At 39.4% G+C, this 19508-nt stretch overlaps 1 protein-coding gene across 3 annotated transcripts in view; it reads right to left on the reverse strand.

Annotated features, from left to right (window-relative positions):
- Window positions 1-19508, reverse strand: part of Axs (Abnormal X segregation) — a 110113-nt gene that overhangs the window by 82732 nt on the left and 7873 nt on the right. The window contains exon 1 of one of the 3 annotated variants that reach the window (XM_083139026.1): window positions 6102-6418. The exons of 1 other annotated variant lie outside the window; for it this stretch is intronic. The gene's annotated coding sequence lies outside the window, so the exon portion shown is untranslated. Of the gene's footprint in view, window positions 1-6101; window positions 6419-19508 lie in introns of those variants that run through there. One more of the 3 variants, XM_083139028.1, reaches the window with a different exon arrangement.

Consider the following 19508-nt stretch of genomic DNA (forward strand, 5'->3'; position numbering starts at 1 on the left):
GCCAGTTTATGTACAGAAAGGCTAATCGGGACTGGACTTACAGTTTAAAGTATGATCCGAACCACAAGGCGACGACGTTACCACTACCTCATCAGAGAGGCCTCCATATTATTGATTTTGCCCATTTCAGAGCAGAATCCTGCGTAATTTCCGACATGTTGTGTGCGAAGTTTCTGTGTGCAAAAGTTATGTAACATGTTGAAAGTTATACGTACGTTGGGCCCCTTATAGGCGGGGGCCAAACTAGAACTGGAGGTGCAGGCAACCTGCCACCCCCCTTCCCCCAAGGTTTCGGCGCCCGTGGTGATGTGATATATATATATATATATATATATATATATATATATATATATATATGATGATGTTTTTCTCACACCTGGAAAATTATATATTTGTTACAATCATGCAGTCATAACTTTTTCCTGATTAAAGATAGGTTGAAGAAACCTTCACCGCTGCATTTCTCGTGAAATTCTAGCATGATTTGATTCTACTCTGACTACCACGCGGGAGACCCGGGGTGGGTGATCTGAGATCGGCTCCATGGCCCAACCAGTCTCAAAAAGGCGGCCGGAGCGTAGTGCTGTTCACATCACCTCCAAGATGTCCGACATCGAAAATATGTGGGGCCCTAACCCCACATACCCTAAATGCGCCTTCATGACACGGTGCTATATACACAGGGAACTTTAAATTCACCTTTACCTGTATATATTGTATTCGTTTCTGTATCCCTGAGTAACTACGTTTATTCTTTACATACACATATACGAACACTACTATGTTGATGGCCCCCTTAGAGCTTACTTGTCTCCGCCCTCCCCCCGTCCCCCGCATGCAGGGTTTTGCGGCTTGGAGATCCGGCACTGCGTGTACTATTTTTCATGTTTTACGTCGCATCTCTGCATCTTTAGTTCAAAAGAGACGATGATGTTGAACTGTATTAATTTAATTTTACGAAGGAACCCTCTCAGACCAGGGCTCGAACCTGGAACATGCTGTGGTGAGTTGGTGATTGATCACTCAACAAGCCTGACCACCGAGGTATTAATTTTCATTCAATCGTCGCGATTAACACCGCAGTACACGCGTGGGCAGCTCAGCGCCACTTGGAGAGAACTAATTATGATATTATTGCACGTTTTTGTTGGATTGATCTGTCCTTGCAGGAATTCTCTTGCGCAAGTGTAATCTCCATCTCCTTACAATGGCCAGTTGCCTCGACCTGTGGTACTGTCAAAACTTCAGGGTTTCTGTGCATGCGGCTCCCGCGCCGCCCGAATTTTGGACCTGATAAACGATATGAGTGACCAAACAAATAATCATACATGTATTGCTGAAAATTTATATTATTTAGCAAAATATTTCAGTGAGCGCCACGCCGCCTGCGCGTGTAATGGCGTTACGGAAAAATCAGGCACAGTTGCACAAAACCACATAACCTTCATTTCGTGAACAAAACAACGTAATTATTACAAAATTACAAAACAATGAATACAGATGTGTAGCCAAATGTTCAGTGGTGGTGTGTAAAATAAAAGAAATGAAATATTGATGCTGAAAAACTCATACATTATTTGTGATTTTATGTCGGTGAGTGCAACGCCGCCCGGGCGTGCAGTTAAGTTTCAGTTAATCTGATAGACTCAGTTTGAAGACTACGACAAAACTCCAAGAACTCACGCAAATACAAATGAACCGAACAGAACCCAGAAGATACCGACAACCAACTTCGACGTCCTTCATGCATTGTGAGTATAGGGGAGCGACAACAATAGACTCGATTCCTCAAAACATCCCACAATTTCCATTTTCATCTGTCGCGTGGTTGGTTTATCATTATGCACGTTTTCCACATTGGACAGGCTTAATTTCCTGCTATCGTTTCCACGGAGTGAATAATTTCCGTTAGGCTGCAGCTATACTTGGATACCTGATTCAGACTTCCACTTTGTCCAGACACTTCTCAGTTGTCACAAAAACGGAACGTGAGAAGCTGTTCAACAAAGCTTATCTTTCTTTCCCAGTGTTATTGTTACTCTTATCACACTTTCAATTGTTCCAAGCAGAGTGAACCAACCTACAGTCACTTTTCGAAACAAGAGAGTGAGAAGAAGTTGGTTTCGAATTTCAGCCACTGGTGATTTCCAAGAAAAATTGTCTTATTAAGGCTTTTGACAAATTAGTTTCATCGTAGCAAAGGGGTGTGCTCAGGGGGTTGCTGGAGGCGTCACAAGAGGGGGTAGAAAAGATCAGTCGACTTCCCCCTCTAGAAATTGATTATCTTCATTTCAAGTACTTCACGAATAAAATATGAACAGTGTAAAAAATGAATTATTATTAGTAGGTTATAATAATTGTTATATCTCATTATTACTGCTTTAATTTTACTATTCAATTTTTTATCAATATAAAAATTTGACAACGCCTATACCCTTAATAGCCTATTTTCAAATTAGAAACAGAAAGATGGCACACTATAAACGTCATTTCCTCTCATGAAATTCATGTATTTTTTTCCAGGGAGGAGCCAAGCATGACATTTTATTTTCCAAAGAAGGCGTTGCCACATCCAAATTATCAGTGCCTTGCAGAGGGGGAGGGGGTTAGTGGAGGATCATAACCTCTCCCTCTCATTGGAATGGCATTCCTAAAAAAAAGGTCAAATACTATACAATATTGCAAAATATAGGGCTGGCGGCCCCCTTTCGAAAATCCTGAGCACGCCACTTGTGCTTTATAAATCAATGCAACATATTTTCAATGAAATGAAATTACACGTACGAAATATACTATATAATTCTCGTCGGACTTACACTATCCATGCAGGATACCACGGTCTTTCCACCTACGAATACGGATGTTCAGAGTTGCTAATTTGAGTGTGTTAGGGAGCGAGTTTGCCTACTTCACAACTTGCTGCTACACACAGGAGCCAAATATGTTGACCCCAGTCCCCAGTAACACATTACAGTGCATAAACTGCCATTGATGTATCAAAATACACAGAGAAATGTATAAACTGGAACTTTTATCAGCTGCTGTCCTGTAGGATGCACTAAAAATGCATGAAGTGAACAGATCATAAGTAATCATTTCAAAGAAATCAAAATTGGACCTTTCATCGTGTCAACTGATGCATCAAACGAGTTGTCAGCTATTTTTTCTGGCGACTGTTCGTTTAAATTGAATATCATATTCAACTTGACTGTCAAACCTATTCTGTATAAAGGGCATTTGAAAAAAAAAAGTATCTCAACATTCTCGACTATTTAAGTTAAAAATAAACCTTTGCTTTCAAACCGAGGCAGCGTGTTTATCAACAAGCCTTTGGTAAGTCCTTTCTCACTGATATCTTTCTATTAAGAAATAAACATTCGTGTTAACTGTGAATATTGCAAGCTGGTATATATATAAAAAAAAAATTAAAAAAAATCGCCATGTCTTGCAAAGAATGAATATGTCGCGTACGCAAGTGTGTAAACAGCGAACCACAATACGAAACGTGGCTGTATTGTGTTTGGTTTTGTGCAGGCAAAAGCTGTCTGGCACGAAGCATGCTTGATAACACAAAAACCTGGATTTCTCTTATGAAACATGAAACTGAATTTTGTACAACCTTTGCTATCTAATGCAGAGAAGAAAACCGGTAGCTACCACCCAAGGGTCTGTGAGCACTGTCCTCAACTCCCTGTACTGATTCAATGATATGTCTTCATTTACTTGTTAGAAAACGGGAAGTTTACATTCCTCATGCATATTGGTGATGATGCGTCTAGTACTGAATAATAATACTATAACAGGTCGTTGGTCATCATTTCCAATCTAGTAACCACACCCTTACCCATCACCGTACGTTGACGTTTCCTGGATCCATGTTCCGTGACGATCTCTGCGTATCGAACCCGGGACTCCTTGACACAGTGACTTTTGGGACACACTGTATGTGTATTGTTCGGTTGAGTAATAAAATAATATTAAATTTGTGAAAAATTACTATTTAGACTGTGCACAATACAATTATCTTTACCGTACTCGTATAAGATGCTTAAAATATGTGACCACATGAAAATATAATACGAGCATGGGGACGAAGAATGGAAAGCGCGAATTATGATCGATTGATTGAATGGATTAAAAGTTTTTGGTACATCGGCACTTTAGGCCCTTGTGGACACCAAAAAATTCTGACTTAAAAAGTTAAATCAAGGGGTGTAAAAAGCCCCTCGAGAAAAATTAAAAGTGCAAGGTTGTAAAGCGACCTGCATAAGACAAACACAACACATTAAAAAGTAAGAATTTACTAAGAACTTCCTCACGGACAGTGGAAGAGACCAGGTCTTCGCAAAAAGCTAAAACATTTGATAAAACACTGGCGCCATCTCCAAACAGGGATGACAAACCGTTTGGAAGATTAAAAGTCTGCCTGAGAAAAGAAAAATCGGCCCATTCAACAAGAACATGCCAAATACTTAAAACTATATTACAAACACGATACATAGGAGCCTGCAGCAAGTGACCATGAGTTAGACGGCTGTGTCCAATACGCAGCCGGGTAAGAAGAACTTCTTCTCGACGAGAGGGACGGGACGAGGAACCCCATGCACCTATGGTGTGCTTAATAGCGTGAAGCTTGTTCCCCGTTATCGCATCTCACTCTTCCTGCCAAGTGTCAAGAAGGCAACAACGAATCACATTCCACAGGTCGCAGAAGATGGACGAAAACGTCGCCATCTGCATCACCGGCAGCATCGGCTGCTTCGTTCCCCTGTATGCCCACGTTACTAAGAAAAAAACTTCCGCTTCTTAGGGACCAAGCAGAAGCGGACAACAGCACTGGCGAATTATGATTGGTTGATTTGTTGTTTTAAGTCTACTTTATGCACAGTAAGGCTAATTGGGACTGGACCTACAGTTTAAAGTGGGATCCGAACCACTTGTGTCTCCACTGGGTATCGAACCCGGGACCCCTTGATTGGCGAATTATGAGAAACAACTATGCATACCCATTTTGACAAAACATGAATTAACAGTTATATGACGAAGGCTATGGCACATTTCCACGCGTAATCATATCAACTCCACTATGGACGAGATCGAGAATGTGCGAGGCCCTACCTCCAACCCCCTTTATATTTATTATGGATTAAGTAACGGAAGTGGTAAGGTCATTACTTTAACTACGTCGGAGTGAAAGAAAGAGGAGGGGAAGCTTGTATTTCGCATATTTTCCGAAGGTTCTGAGATCTTAGCACTAGTGGATAATCAGGGGTTACAGTCGAATTTGACGTCCGATGTAGATACATTGCACAGTGCAAGCGGATATTTGAAACTTCCTTATCTAGTTTACGGTTGTATGCAAACGCGTTTTTGATGTAACATTTCAGCACAACACACGCTCGCTTCATCAGGTAAGTATATTTAATATGATCAATAATGAATCTTGTCAGTAATGTTACATTATTGGGGCTTAATAATTCAACTGTGAAACAGCAATCATTTTCCAGTAAAGTGCTTATCAATTTTTAATTATAAATCCTAAATATCATGAGGAAATTCTAAATCTTATTGTTCTCTACAACAATCGCAAACTAGACGATTACTATAATGCGTGCATACAAGTAGAATTATACATTTAAACTGTAGGACCAGGCCCGAAAAAGAAGAAAGTGAGAGAGAGAGAGAAACACCAGAGAATTGAAATGAATGTCTTACTTCCTACAAGAAAATAAACAAAACATTACCGATTATTCCTCGTCCGTATAGAGCATTAAATCGCAGAACATGAAACTGAAACTGTAAATCTTGTTTCGGAACATTTAAACACTGTCCAACACTATAACGTTGTTCACATTCCTTCAACAGAAAACCGTGAGTAAACTGAACAGGGTCACGGCCATGACCCACTGACTTTCAAGGTATCCTCACAGATTACATTTTCAAGTCATTTGAATTTTCGAGTTCGCTGCAAGAAAATCTGAATGAACACCACAGAGAACAGAACGAATACATCGAAAAGATCGCGACACAGAGCATGCGATGAACATTTATCTGACAGTTAAGGAAGGCGAAGGCAATAAAAAAATGCTTTCATGTCTTACCTTGCTGTGTTTATAGTTGCTGCGTGCCTTTTAAACTCCACACACACAAACTTTCACTCTCGCATCCGAAGCACGGCCAAGGAACGCCAGCCTTCGGAATGTACCTGCAGGGGATTCACACACGTGTGCTTACGTACATAACTAACTACGTGTATGTGCAAGAGGTAGAATGGAGGGAAGAGGAACACTGCAAGAACTAAATATACTCTCAACTATATACGGTTCGCACGACTTTTCTTGGGAACTGGCCATGATTTTCGTCCACCACGACGTGCATTTAGTTCAAGCTTCACGCGAGAGAGGGCAGCATGGGTTGCGTCTTTCCTTGCCAAAACAGCTGTGAAAGTGAACACGTTTGAGCGCTAGGTGGCAGCTGCAACTCGATATCAATGTTGTCAAATGTCCCGCAATCACAGTGTAGTGTTTCGATGAAATTGGCGAAGTGGAACTCATGAAAATAGTTACACCAGTGGCGTGCGGTGACATTTGGACTAGGGTACGCAAGATAAATACGTAAGTGAAATCCTTATTGGATAATTTACCAAACTTTGAAAACAATACCTGTGGCTGTATCAAATGCATTCATATGGAAAAAAAATCTGCCGCATTTTTTGGTACATGTTAAAGGAAGCAGAATTTAAGCTTCCTTTATGCACACTAAAGCTGATTGAAGTTAGTTGAATTGAAATGGGATCTAATTCAGGATTTTTTTATATAAAGATATAACCTTAAAACGCTACCGGAGAGATTCAGATGTAACACGATAAAACATTTGTATGATATTTTATATACCTGCTTGGCAAATATATTCTCAAAAAACGTGCAGTCCAACAATTCAACCTTGATTAGTTTCTTCATGCAGCGCGATGCACATTGAACGGGAACGAAATGACAGTCAAATGTTTAAATAAGTAATATCTTAATTAAGGGTTGAGGAAGAAATACACACATAAGTAAGTTCTTTCCTGAAAATGCCTAACATACTGCTTACCATCCTTCGTAACTCCTGCCTGAGACAAGTCCTCCAATTCAGGAACAGGCCTCCCATTTCGGATTATTTCCACTTTCTTTTCATAACTATATGACGAAAAACCCCTCTCCAGAACGTCATCAACAACTCCCGATTCCCTAATATTTCTATTTCACCTCTTCACCACACTGACAAGACAATAATAAGAACGAAACACTGCAAATTTCACACGCAAGACGGAAGAAACAAAAACCTTTCGCGGTAACAAGTGTCTCCTTCCTCGAAATAGCCACTCACATTTGTAGATGAATGGATCAGGGTTGTCAGTCGACAAGATATTTTGTAGAATTAAGAAATTACGGACTCGCATAGAAATTGCATCAGAATAGAATGGTATTAATCCCAACACACTTCAAAAGCTCAAGAAATGTTGGGCAGGATTCGAAGTCCTGAGGGGGAAGGGAGGGATTTCCCCCACCAATAATCTTGGCCTAAAAAATCCCACACCAAAATTTCCCGGGCGGGGGGAGAGATTTTGTTATAACAATGAAAAATGAAGGATAATATTAAAAACATACACTACCTCTTCAAGAGATCTACACCAATAGCAAAATATGCACAATAGAAGTAAAACAAGAATGCAAGACAAATATAAATATGATGTTAATAGAAAAACTATTGCATAATAAAACGATTCCAACTATTTTTGTAATTTATTGACATCTTTAACCAGTTAGTAAATGAATTACTTTGCTACTTTATAAATATCTGATGTATATAAAAGTAACAAATTTCTTTCTTTCTATGTATTTATTAATAATGCATTTTTAAATATTTAGAAATTATTTTTTTATATTGAATGACATTATAAATATGTATATCATAATTATATTATGTATATATGTAAAATATGCTCGTGTGTAGATTGAGATATTCCCCCCACCAACAATATGATTTTGCACCCTTATGTTGGGCACAATATAACGTCCATTTACGTAACTTTGCAACGTAAGGGAGCGGGGGTACATTCGACAACAGTCAATAGTCAACACCCATCCTTATCATAAGCTGAAATGCAAAGTGACACGAATACAATTTTGATCTCTAGAATGAGAAAGACAGATACTGAGAATGGTGTGAAACATGCAAATTGTCCATATAATTTCCCTCTGACATATTGACATGACGACGCCGAAAAGGGTTTCAGGTAAAAAGCAATGCTCAGTCGATTACTCCATTTCCCTCACCTCCCGATAAACATTTTCTTGCCTTCCGCTCCGATTTGTATGTCAGTAATCAATTTTTATAACGCATTTTTATTGCAACCAAAGCACAGGGATTAATTTATCTAAGCGTGTCTGTCCAATGTTAGTGAACTAAACATTAGAGAAAAAATATATGTTGACTACTACCAACACTGCAGACGCTGCCAAAATCCTAGGTACCCTGGCTTCTTAGAACCATGTGCTTTGAACATGAAAATGCAGCGTGGGATGAGCGCGGGAAGATCCAAACATATGGTGGGGGCTGATCGGAACCAATGGGGATTGCCCTCCGAATTTCTAGGGTACCCAACAGAGGCAGCAGCTTTTGCTCGTGGAAATCCCTCTTTGTGGAAACCGGCAGAAGCCACGGTGGATTGGGTGGGTGCGGGCAACACCGAAGGCACAATCGGGATCATTCGGGCAGACGTTCGGGACTGCCTGGAGGGCCAGGCTACTCGGGCAAGGCAGCAGCGTTCTCGTACGGAAGATAGAATTTCTGGCAGTGGAAGGGGTTTCGGAGAGACGATAGTTGAATTTTCATGCTCCGAGAAGGTGGGGAAAATTATATTTTTTCTTACGGTGTTGTGGGTACGCAATGCGTACCTTGAGTACCCAGAATGCACGCCGCTGAGTTACACCATGACATTTTTAATGGGAGGGGATTTCAACTGCTGAATAGGAATATGAAGCGAAAATAATTATATTGCCCTATTTCAAGGCCACCCACAGAATTTTTCCAGGGAAAGAGGGGGGGGGCGGCAACAGCTACGGGACGTTCTCCTTGCTGATACATAATGACCAAACATGATTTTTTTTAGGGAAATAAGTCCACTTTAGCCACAAAGGCTGCAATTAGGAAGAATTTTATAGAAAATGGAATTCGTGCTGAACTGAACCTACAGTTAAAGTGGGATACGAACAGTGACGTGAGGTGACGTCGACACTTGGGGTAGCAATCAGTGGCGTGCTCAAGGGGGGGGGGTTGGTGTGGCTCATACCCCTCTCCTACTTTAGGGCCCAGTATTCCTAAAAATAGAACGTCAATAACAGGAAATGATTGCAAAATGATGAATGAGTACTAAAAAGAGTACACGTAACCCCCACCCCCATTTGAAAATAAAAAAGATTTGATTTGACTACTAAGCCAGATATCCTGGGTTCGAATCTCGGCTTGGCCATGTTTATTCTTTGAGTGTGTCCCTTCATCAATTATATTATATCATCTTCGCGATTAGCCAAAAGTGGCGGAAAAGCAAAGTAAAATAAACCAAATCAAGCAACCAATCAATGATTCGACTTGATTTTTGTTACTTAGCGTCGCTTTTTTTCTCACATTTGATTAATTGCGAAGATAATACGATAAATTAATGCCCAGGTCGGAGTTCGAACCCGGAACTCCCGGTGTCCTAGCGGGCTGTGATACCCGCTCCCCCACGGTTGGTTGATTTGGTGTTTTAAGTCCACTTTATGCACAGAAACAAAACAGGTAACAAAACACACTTTTTTTGGTAACAAAACACACTTTTTTGTAGTATATTCAATAATATTCATTTGGCTTCTTGAGTTCTGAGATACATTTTTCATTTCAAATTATTTCATTATTCACTGCAGAGTACAACACAGGAACAAGAATGCACGCTCATCACGGGTTCGAATCCCGGCCTGGATTGTTCGAGGTCCTTTCATTAATTTCATTACATCATCCTCATTTTCGCGATAACCAAATGTGACAGAAAAGCGAAGTAAAATAAACCAAACAAACAACAATATGAATGTGTGATCTCTTGCCCAAATAAATACATCCGTTGGAGGCCAAATTATTAGTATATTTAAAAAAAAAAACACTACTAAAACGAGAGCCAGGGAGAACCTGAGCAAATATTTGTAATTTAATCATTATATATTCCATATTTGAAAAACAAAAAAATAAAGAAAGCATAACATTATTGTCTGCACATAACACTTTCCCATTTCATAAATAAAACTACATCCCACATTATACATACATATTGTACAATGTGTAAAAGGTTGTGTAAATACAGAGAACATAAGAACTGCAGAAAATTTTCCCTTGAGTTCTTAAAGGATTTACAAAGGAATCGAATGGAAACCAATCCCCTATCTGTCCTATAGGAGATAGACTGGGGGACCTGTATGCACGGGCTTTCAACCATTGCAGCGGGAGCGAGGGGGCAAGGGAGGTAGAGGCAGAAATCTTCCCTTTTCCTTCGGAAACCCGTTTCTACCTGGAACTGCTAAGGCGGAAGAGGAGCGAGCTAGGCCAGTTTTGTCCGCGGATCACACCGAGGGACGAGAAGCTCATGGAAAAGAAAGTGTTGCATATGAACTGTGGCTTTAACAAGACGATAAATATTGTGATTTGAAAATAATTACAGATGTGAGATTGATTGATCTATCTCTGCTAGACTAGCTACTCCTCAGTGCACGTCACTGGATACGAACCAATATGTGCCTCCAACGGGTGTGCGGCTATTTGATTTACAAAGAGTTGGATTTATTGTTGACGAGAATTGATTGAAGTTACTGTTGCATAACATAATAAGTATAATTTCGCCTAAAATTACACTAAATGCACACAGGAATGATATTTTCGGGGTCTGGACCCACCCTACATACGCCCCTGTCTTGTACATCAAGACAGAGTTTGTTAAACAGTGAGATGGAATGTAATTTTGCTTTCTCCAACTGAACGTTCATCACAACTTTTTCCCGTCCTCCCCATAATAAGAGGGTGTGTGCACGCCACTGGTATGTTCACGAAGGGCGCACCCATGCCCAAGCTGGTACAATAATTATAAATAATTCGTAACCTTAGGTGACAAAAGAATTTTCTTAACATATTGAAAATGAAACCAAATTCCTTTTGATTTGGTAACATTTGCTATTTTGTAATGTAGCTACATTTTCCTCAAGTGCCATTAAAATAGTGCTTAGTGGATATAAAGTCATTTAGTTATACCATTTGGTTGATTGATTTGGTTTATTTTACTTTACTTGCCACTTTTTGCTAACCACGAAGATGAGGATGAGTGATAATATGATGAAATTGATGAAGGGATACTCACAAAGAACACCCACTTTTGACTATAGTATAACACACTGAAATGAAATGACTAAATACATGTAATCACTTTTGACGCAAATCGGGTCGGTGCTAGTTCCAGTACTGGATTTAGTCAAAAGTGACTAAATTTTGCTCGATTTTGACTAAGTTGTTTTTACACATGCCCATCCCGGGATTCGAACCCGAGACCACAGACGTCGTAGCGCGCTGTGCTACGGAGGATGACGTTATACCATTTGATCAATTGCGAATAACCATTGGAAGAGAGAGCAGGGGTGCCCATCCCCCCCCCCCAAGACCTATGATGCACCCCTCCCCAAAAAGGTGCAACTTTCGCCCCAACCCCCTTTATGCCCAATTATTTACTCAAAATATTTTGGTCAGACAAAATTTGCGGAACAATATAATACAGACATATTTAAGCAATATATGTTTACTTATGTACTTTAGCCTCACTTTCATGTTTGCTAACATAAATCGGTACAAAACTGCTCAGGCTCACTGACATTGTTAGTGTATTGAACCTTATTCTTAACGGCTTGACTAACCTTGTATTAATGCAACCCCTCCCCCCCCCCCCAATCAAACCGATTCTAAAGGCATAAGAGGTGGTGTTTCATTTCATCCCCATCGCTGCGATCACCTACAGGTAGGTATAAAAACTGTGCATAATAACCGTAACTAAAAATCAATAACAAGTAAATCAAACGAAACGATTCCCCATTTTTGTCTGAAGATATATAGAATTGGTATAAAATTTTGTCCCCCCAAAAGATTCCCATGACGCAGGCGCGTCATGAAACCCCCATGTGGGCACCCCTGAGAGGGAGGATAGTGGTTGACGAAAAATTGCGGGAAAACCTCAGTGGTACAGAGCTGGTAAAATATTAAGGACTCCTTACTGGATAAACATTCGGAAACAAACGACGACTTCATATGGCATCTTACCTCAGATGGTTCTGGGTTGGAGTCCTTGTTTCTTTGTGGATGTCCGTCAATTTCATCTAATCATCATTTAACCTCATCGTTGCCATTAGTGAAAAGTGACAGAAATAAGAAAAATAAGTACATATATTCTTCAGCGGATGATAATAATTTAAAATCCAGCAGAAAATTATGACATAATGGTCTGTATAATTTTGCTTTAACTCTGGAAATGTGTGTGAATTAGTCCTCATCAAGCATTTAGAAGGCACCACAAGTGCAAGATGTGTTAGATCTATCAGAAGTGTGTAAACAAGTTCATCATGAAATTCCAACGTATGTATATGGACCTTTAGATGGCGAGAAAACTTCATAGTTCGCAGAATAAAGGTGCCCTGTCAGTTTTTCCGATTTTAATATCTCGCAAACCATCCGGATACTGTGTGCGTAAGATTGTAAGGTAAAATTACCTAAGGTTATGTTTCGGTTTTCCATTAGTTTCGAAAAATTGCTTCCCGCATATCTGAAAGAAAGAAAACGCCGCGCCGTTCAGTTACAGAATTGGTCTTTGGAAAGAAATTGGAAAAGGAACAACAGTAGTGAACAGCTCTCTCTCAGGCGATTAAAGATGAATGAAGCAGACCACTTCGTTAATCATGTAAGAAGGAGGTCTCCACAGTCAGACTTTTATGACTTCTGCATTATAGAGAAACCGATACAAAAGACCCGGATCATGTTCCTAGTTAGAAGTTAGGAACTGAAGCATTCGTGCACTTCTATTCTTTCCGAAGCGTCCTGCGTCTTGCTCAATTCCTTTCCGTAGCAACCACAGTTCGCGATAGTGCTGTTAGCTAAGCACTGAATGCGCGTAGGTAAACGTACCTCCAGGCAAGAGGTGTAGAAAATCTTGTAAATAAACACTATAATAGATTAACAGGTGACGCTTGCAAAATGAACACGGATGAACAATTGGAATATATTGTACTACTTTGACTTTTAACCACTTTTGGACTAGTTTTGCTCAAACAAACGTGTACAGTGGGATCCATGAGTATTACCGTGCAAATTGTCCATGACTATTTTCATTAACTTTTCTCTTGCATCCTATAGGTTTTTAAGAGATGGATTTTTAAGTATGTATGCTGGTGCAGAAGCTGTCAACAGCATGTTTTGAATTTTAATTCTTGAAGCTCTTATTGGGTCAAATAAAGTGCACGAACATGGTGATGGACAATTTCCACGGTAATACTCATGGATCCCACTGTACGTGGTATAATTTATTTGCCGCACACTCTATTCAGAACTGAATTCAGAACCGAACCTAGGAAGGGGCAACTCGGACACTCGTCCGAGGCCCGGCGCTTCAGGAGGCCCCGTGCCAGATAACAAGAAATGTTTACATAAGGTTTATTACAAGCTTGTAGGAAACTGGTGCTTCCACTTAAGCAAATAATTTGATTTTTCTTGGCTTCATGGACTGTTTTGACATACTTAAAAATATCCAAAATTACTGAAATCGAGTTCTAAACAAAGTATTACGTAAAAATCGTGTTCAAATATTTAAAAAGAAAATTGTTAATATGCACTATTCGTTTAATTATAGAATTAAATCATGAAGTGGAAATGTCATTTTATATGAAACAATGTAAATTCAATAGTGTCAAACAAAACAGAATTATTATAGATAGTCACTTTCTTCGTTATCTAAAATTGCATTGCAGATTTTGTCCATGTATGCAGTAGGTCTAGGTCAGGGGGTGCTCGTTCGGCGGCGCAGATCGTATGCGCAGTTGTCCGTGGATGCATGACGTCACCATCGAAACACTCGACACGGAAAAGGCTGGTTCCTTATGCAAATATTGAGAAATTTGACAACGAATATCTTCTAAAATATAGTAGCAAGGGAAAAGTTACAACTTTTACTGTTAAGATTCATCCTTTCTAATCAATTTATCACAAAGTTGATTCAAATGTGTAAAATGGTTTTCAAGAAATCGTGTTACGAAGGAACCCCTGTTTTGTTCTCTCCAGGCTTCCAATGTAAGGGAGTTTTAACTTAAGCGCGTTGGATTTCTTTTTGCTCTATGTTTTGAAATAAGATTCCTTTGTTCTTGTCAACTGAAATCATGCCTAAATGATATGGAAAGCTGTGAAAACTATTATCAGAAAACTAACGGAAGAAATCTAAAATATCACAGCTTGATTGATATAAAGAAATGCTGCAAGATTGCCCATTTTTGTGAAAAAGACATTGTGCGAGATCTAAAAGCAGAACTTTATAATATTGTATGTAAATGTAAGGGTGTAATAAACGTGACTGCTTCCCAGGCACGTATCCAAGGGGGGGCTTAGGGGGCTCAAGCCCCCCGAAAGTTTTCGGTTTAAACTAGATAAAATGAGATTTGTTGTTTCTTGTGGTGTCAAATAAAATAATGTGACGTTAATTTAAGGAGAGAAATAATTATCGAGGCAAGACGGAGAATATTCTATAACCCTGTTATTGGTAACAGCTCGTATCCAAGGTGGGAATCAGGGGGCTCGAGCCCCCTTCAGAAAATTTTCAGTTTACGCTAGATAAAATTAGGTTTTTGGCTTCTTGAATAATATGGTGATAATTTGAGAGAGATAATTATCTAGGCAAGACGGAGAACGTTCTATAAGCCTGTTATTGTTAATAGCGCGTATCCAAGGTAGGGATCAGGTGGTTCGAGGCCCCCCCTCTCCAAGGAAATTTTTCAGTTTACACTGATAAAATTAGGTTTTTGACTTCTTGAATAATGTGACGGTAGGCGTAGCTACGGGGTGTGCCGGGTGTGCCTAGGCACACCCTAATGGGCTGTTTTATCAAAGAGAATTAAATACAGATATTTCAATAAGAGAGAAAATAAGCGGCAATTTGTAAGAAGTTGAAAATGTCATTACTTGGTACAAACGTGTGCATTATCGCTGATGAAACGAGTGTCTATAGTTTGCCGATTTTTTTATGTCATTGGAGAAAGAAGATATTTACTGCATTCTACTATGTACTACAGCACTTTTCTTCTATAGCTACCTGTCACAAGCTGCACGTGTGAGAGAGAACTTTCTCCAAGCTTACCCAAGTTAAAAGTAAATGAAGAGCAGCTCAGAAGCAGGATAGATTGGAAGCCCTGCTCTTGCTATTTGTGGAACAGGAAAAAGCTTAGTCTATTGATGTAAATGAAGTTATTGATGAGTTTAAGAACATTGAACCTTTTAACAGACATCTCTTGTTATAGATGACGTGTATTTTGATGTATTGTTTGTAATATTTATGAACATTTTGTGTGTGTGTAATTTCTATGCAGTTTGATTTTTTTCTACTTCATATATTCAGAAATTTTCAACACTGTCATTTAGTGAATTTATATTCCTTTACAAACATCAGTGCAGTTAAAGAGCCAAGTGATTGTGTTGCAAAATATGCTATTAAAAAGGTACAAGACCTCATTTTTTTTTGTGCACACCCAAATATAAAGTTCTAGCTACGCCTATGAATGTGACGATAATTTAAGGAGAGGAATAATTATCGAGACAAGACGGAGAATGTTTCCTAACCCTGTTGTTGATAATATTGCACGTAAACTTTTCTTACGCTTTCGGTGTTGTCGTAGCGAACTTCAACGCTATGTAGAAGAGACTTGTCAGCATTTGGAAGCTGCACAACAAAGGTAGCGCCGCAGGTAGGGCGAATCGAATTCATTGTAATTTTTTAATCTCTGGAAAGCGCGAGAGGGAACGTTCTTGAAAAAGAGAAGGAGTCGAACTACTGGCAATATTTACGAATCGTTTTATCTGCGAAACGTTCTAGAATATAATGAGGATATTAATACGCGGCTTCAATTTCCCGGTTGATCTGTACAACAGAATAGGTGGAGACTTCAGAGGTAAGTGTGACAATTCATACAGTCGATTAGTGATCAGTCAGTGTCCATTGGTTGCTTTATAATATCTAGTGATTCGAAAATGAAATGGCCTAATACCATAAAGTAACGAAGTCTACCACTAGTTCCAGTTCGGTCCCAAAGCTAAAGACATTGACGACAGCGGAACTTCGAGTAGTTCGGGTCGAAAGACGAAGAGATTGAAGGTCTCTCTCTCTAAAGTGAATATTTCGGCAGTATCGGGCTGGGCATTGGAGCGATTTATTAAAAAAGGAATAAGCTGCACAGATCAACTGAAAATCAAAGTTTTGAGTGATGATTTGGTTGTGCCAGGACCAAATTTTGTGTATGCAGTCCGACCCGAGAATTTCATGCCATAAAAAAATACTTTTGTTTAAGGCTACTGGGTTCGACACACACTCAACAGACAATTTTGGACACTTGCGAGTGCTTAGGCATGAATATGAACAATTTGGTGGGTTTCGGCTTTTATAAGAGCTGCAAACATGGGAGGACAAGACACATCAGTGGTGTTCAGGCTCGAATGAGAGAGAAATATTCGTGAACTGTCTGATTCCAGTTCCCAGAACACAGTTTGAATCTTGCGTTGTCGAGTGGATTGTGCATTCCGTACATGTGTAACACCTTCGTAAAAACACTTCTGGTACATAGATGTTTTGATGCCTGATGAGAAGAAATGAACAAACATACATACTGAGATGGTTCCGGCACACAATATTAATGCATGGAAACAGAGGAGTTGAGTGGTAGAAAATGTCCCGATTTCACGTTCTGATTAAACAGTGGCGACGATTAAGGAGATAGTTGAACCCCATTCTTTTGCCTCCACACTATCACACTATGGCCTCTTAATGCTTGCACCCTTGTCCCCCCCACATTTTGGAACCCAATTGCCACCACTGGCCTTAAACATACAATTGTGATACCCCTTTAAAAAATGGTCTTCAGCCGCCGCCCCGAAAGGAATTCCTGGATACGTGCCTGCTGCTTCCCGTAAAATATCACTGCACTCTCCACGTTCTTCTTCTTCTGTCTTTTCTTTGGCGCCGTCAATAGCTTCAACACGTTGTTTTTTTTATATATATTTGTCACATATTTGTTTTAATTAGTATTCTGCTCGTTCCGCCACCTGAACGCAGCAGCTACGGCTCAAAGGGCAGTGTAGTTACACCGGAAGAAGGCTCGGAAATGGCAGGCTTCAGAAGTTAACTCATCCAAATTAAATTAAACAGGTATGTGCTCTCTCTAAATTTAAATCATACTTCACAAATAATTTGATTAAAAGTTTTAAAAGTATCTGTTTTATTTAATAGCGTATTCATTGGTGCATTCTTCTCGAACATAGCCATAGGCAGTGACCACACTACGGGTCAATTCTCGTTCGACAATTTCTCTCTCTCTCTTATCTGCCCCCAGTAAAACGACAAAATAAATAAATGAATGAATGCTCTTTTAGCCAAAATATGCATTTTTGTGTCGTATGTAACGGAATAATAAAAATGATTGCCCCGGGAAAATATGATTTACCCCTCCATCTTTACTATTTCGCTGTCACTAGCTACAGCATATTTTGATTTCTATTGTTCCCACATATTTATTTTAATTTTAGTATTGTGAATCATATTCCACTGTATTACCTCACGTAGCAACCCCCAGCCCCCCACACACACGTACGACTTCAGTTGTAAGTTTTAGACTAAGCTTGTCAAATATCCACTTATATCTTTGTATTCTTGAGACATTTAAAAAAAATCATTTCGCCCCTTCTTCTGGACTATTTCATAGGAATGTTTTCCCACTGGAAGCCCCTTTGCAGATCGAGATCCGGGGCTATAGCCTTCCCAAGCCAGCGTCCCCTCCAAATACTCTCTTGGCCTCATGAAAGACAAATATATGTATTTCTACGAAATATTAATTTGACTTGCCAGTTTCTCTTTTCGAACAGGAATAAGTTTTAAATTTTGATAGCTTATAAATTTACACTAGCAACTTTGAGTAAAGGTTTTGCGTAACCCTAAAAGTACATTTAGAGACTGCAAGGTCAACTCTCGATATTTCAGATATATTAATAATTTTCATCACAACGTCTTGTAATAATTATTTGTTACTTCAATAACCTCCTCGCAAATGTTTCTCGCATATTAAAACATAGATGCCAATTTCTGTTTATTTCCTTGTAATGCTGACCTCCGTGGCGAAGTGGTTAGCACAACGCTTTACGATGCCAAGGGCTCCCAGGTTCGAATCCCCGCCCAGGCATGGTCTACTTTCCTTTCTTCAATTTCATCATATCATCACGCATCCTCATCTTTGCGATTAGCCATATGTGACAAATAAGCGAAGTAAAATAAACTAAGTCTATTAATCAATTATTTTTTAAAACTCTTTAATTCTTCTTTAGCATGCCACGTTTTTGTTAAAATTATATTACGATTTGTAAAATGACGAAATTCTAAAGGAGAACACGCAACTTTCTTTGTAGCGCATCGGTCAGAAAGTTTCAGAAATATGGATTTTCAAAATACATTTTTTCACATGTACCTTGCCCCTTTTAAAAGTAGCGCGTTTTCAATTATGTTACTAATCATTAAAAGGATGCCTCAGTACCATCTTGGAGGATGACAATTATTATTTTCCCCCTCCTAAAAGTAATAATACACTTTCGCTCTCTGAATCACCCATATAAATGCTAGGGACCGTCTGCTTCAGCCGAGCTCACTGCTTCTCCGGTGACGTCACTCGTTCGTGCAAGATCGGGAATCTTCGGATGGCTTTACCTAATCTCTATATTCCTTGGGTCTAGGTATATCTTTCGCAATTTTGGAAGCGGATAATGATGCATTATAAGTACAAACAATTTAGAGCAGAATTGATGTATATGTTTATATGTTGTGAATTGAATATATCTCTAGCAAATATTTGGTTGGAAAATACGATATTAACCATTTAATATACAATTCAAGACTACATTTAATTGTTGTATAATATTCGCCCGTTACGTCTCGCTAACAATGCAACAAGACGCAAGCCTCAAACAACCTTGCCATGGATTGAAATCGATTGCTTGCAATGTCATGACAAGCTGCCGACTAGCATTTCCAGACTGTGCCGACGACAGCATTTTCAGTAGGCTCTCTCGCTGTCTCAAGACGGCACTCGGCTCCCGACACGTAACAATCCTTCCCCGCCTAATTAATTAGTTCACCCAGCAGAGCTAATAACCTGCACGACAATTTCCGT

The sequence above is a fragment of the Lepisma saccharinum genome, chromosome 17 (genome assembly GCF_977018435.1).
Source record: "Lepisma saccharinum chromosome 17, izLepSacc3.1, whole genome shotgun sequence".
Taxonomy (NCBI): Eukaryota; Metazoa; Arthropoda; class Insecta; order Zygentoma; family Lepismatidae; genus Lepisma; species Lepisma saccharinum.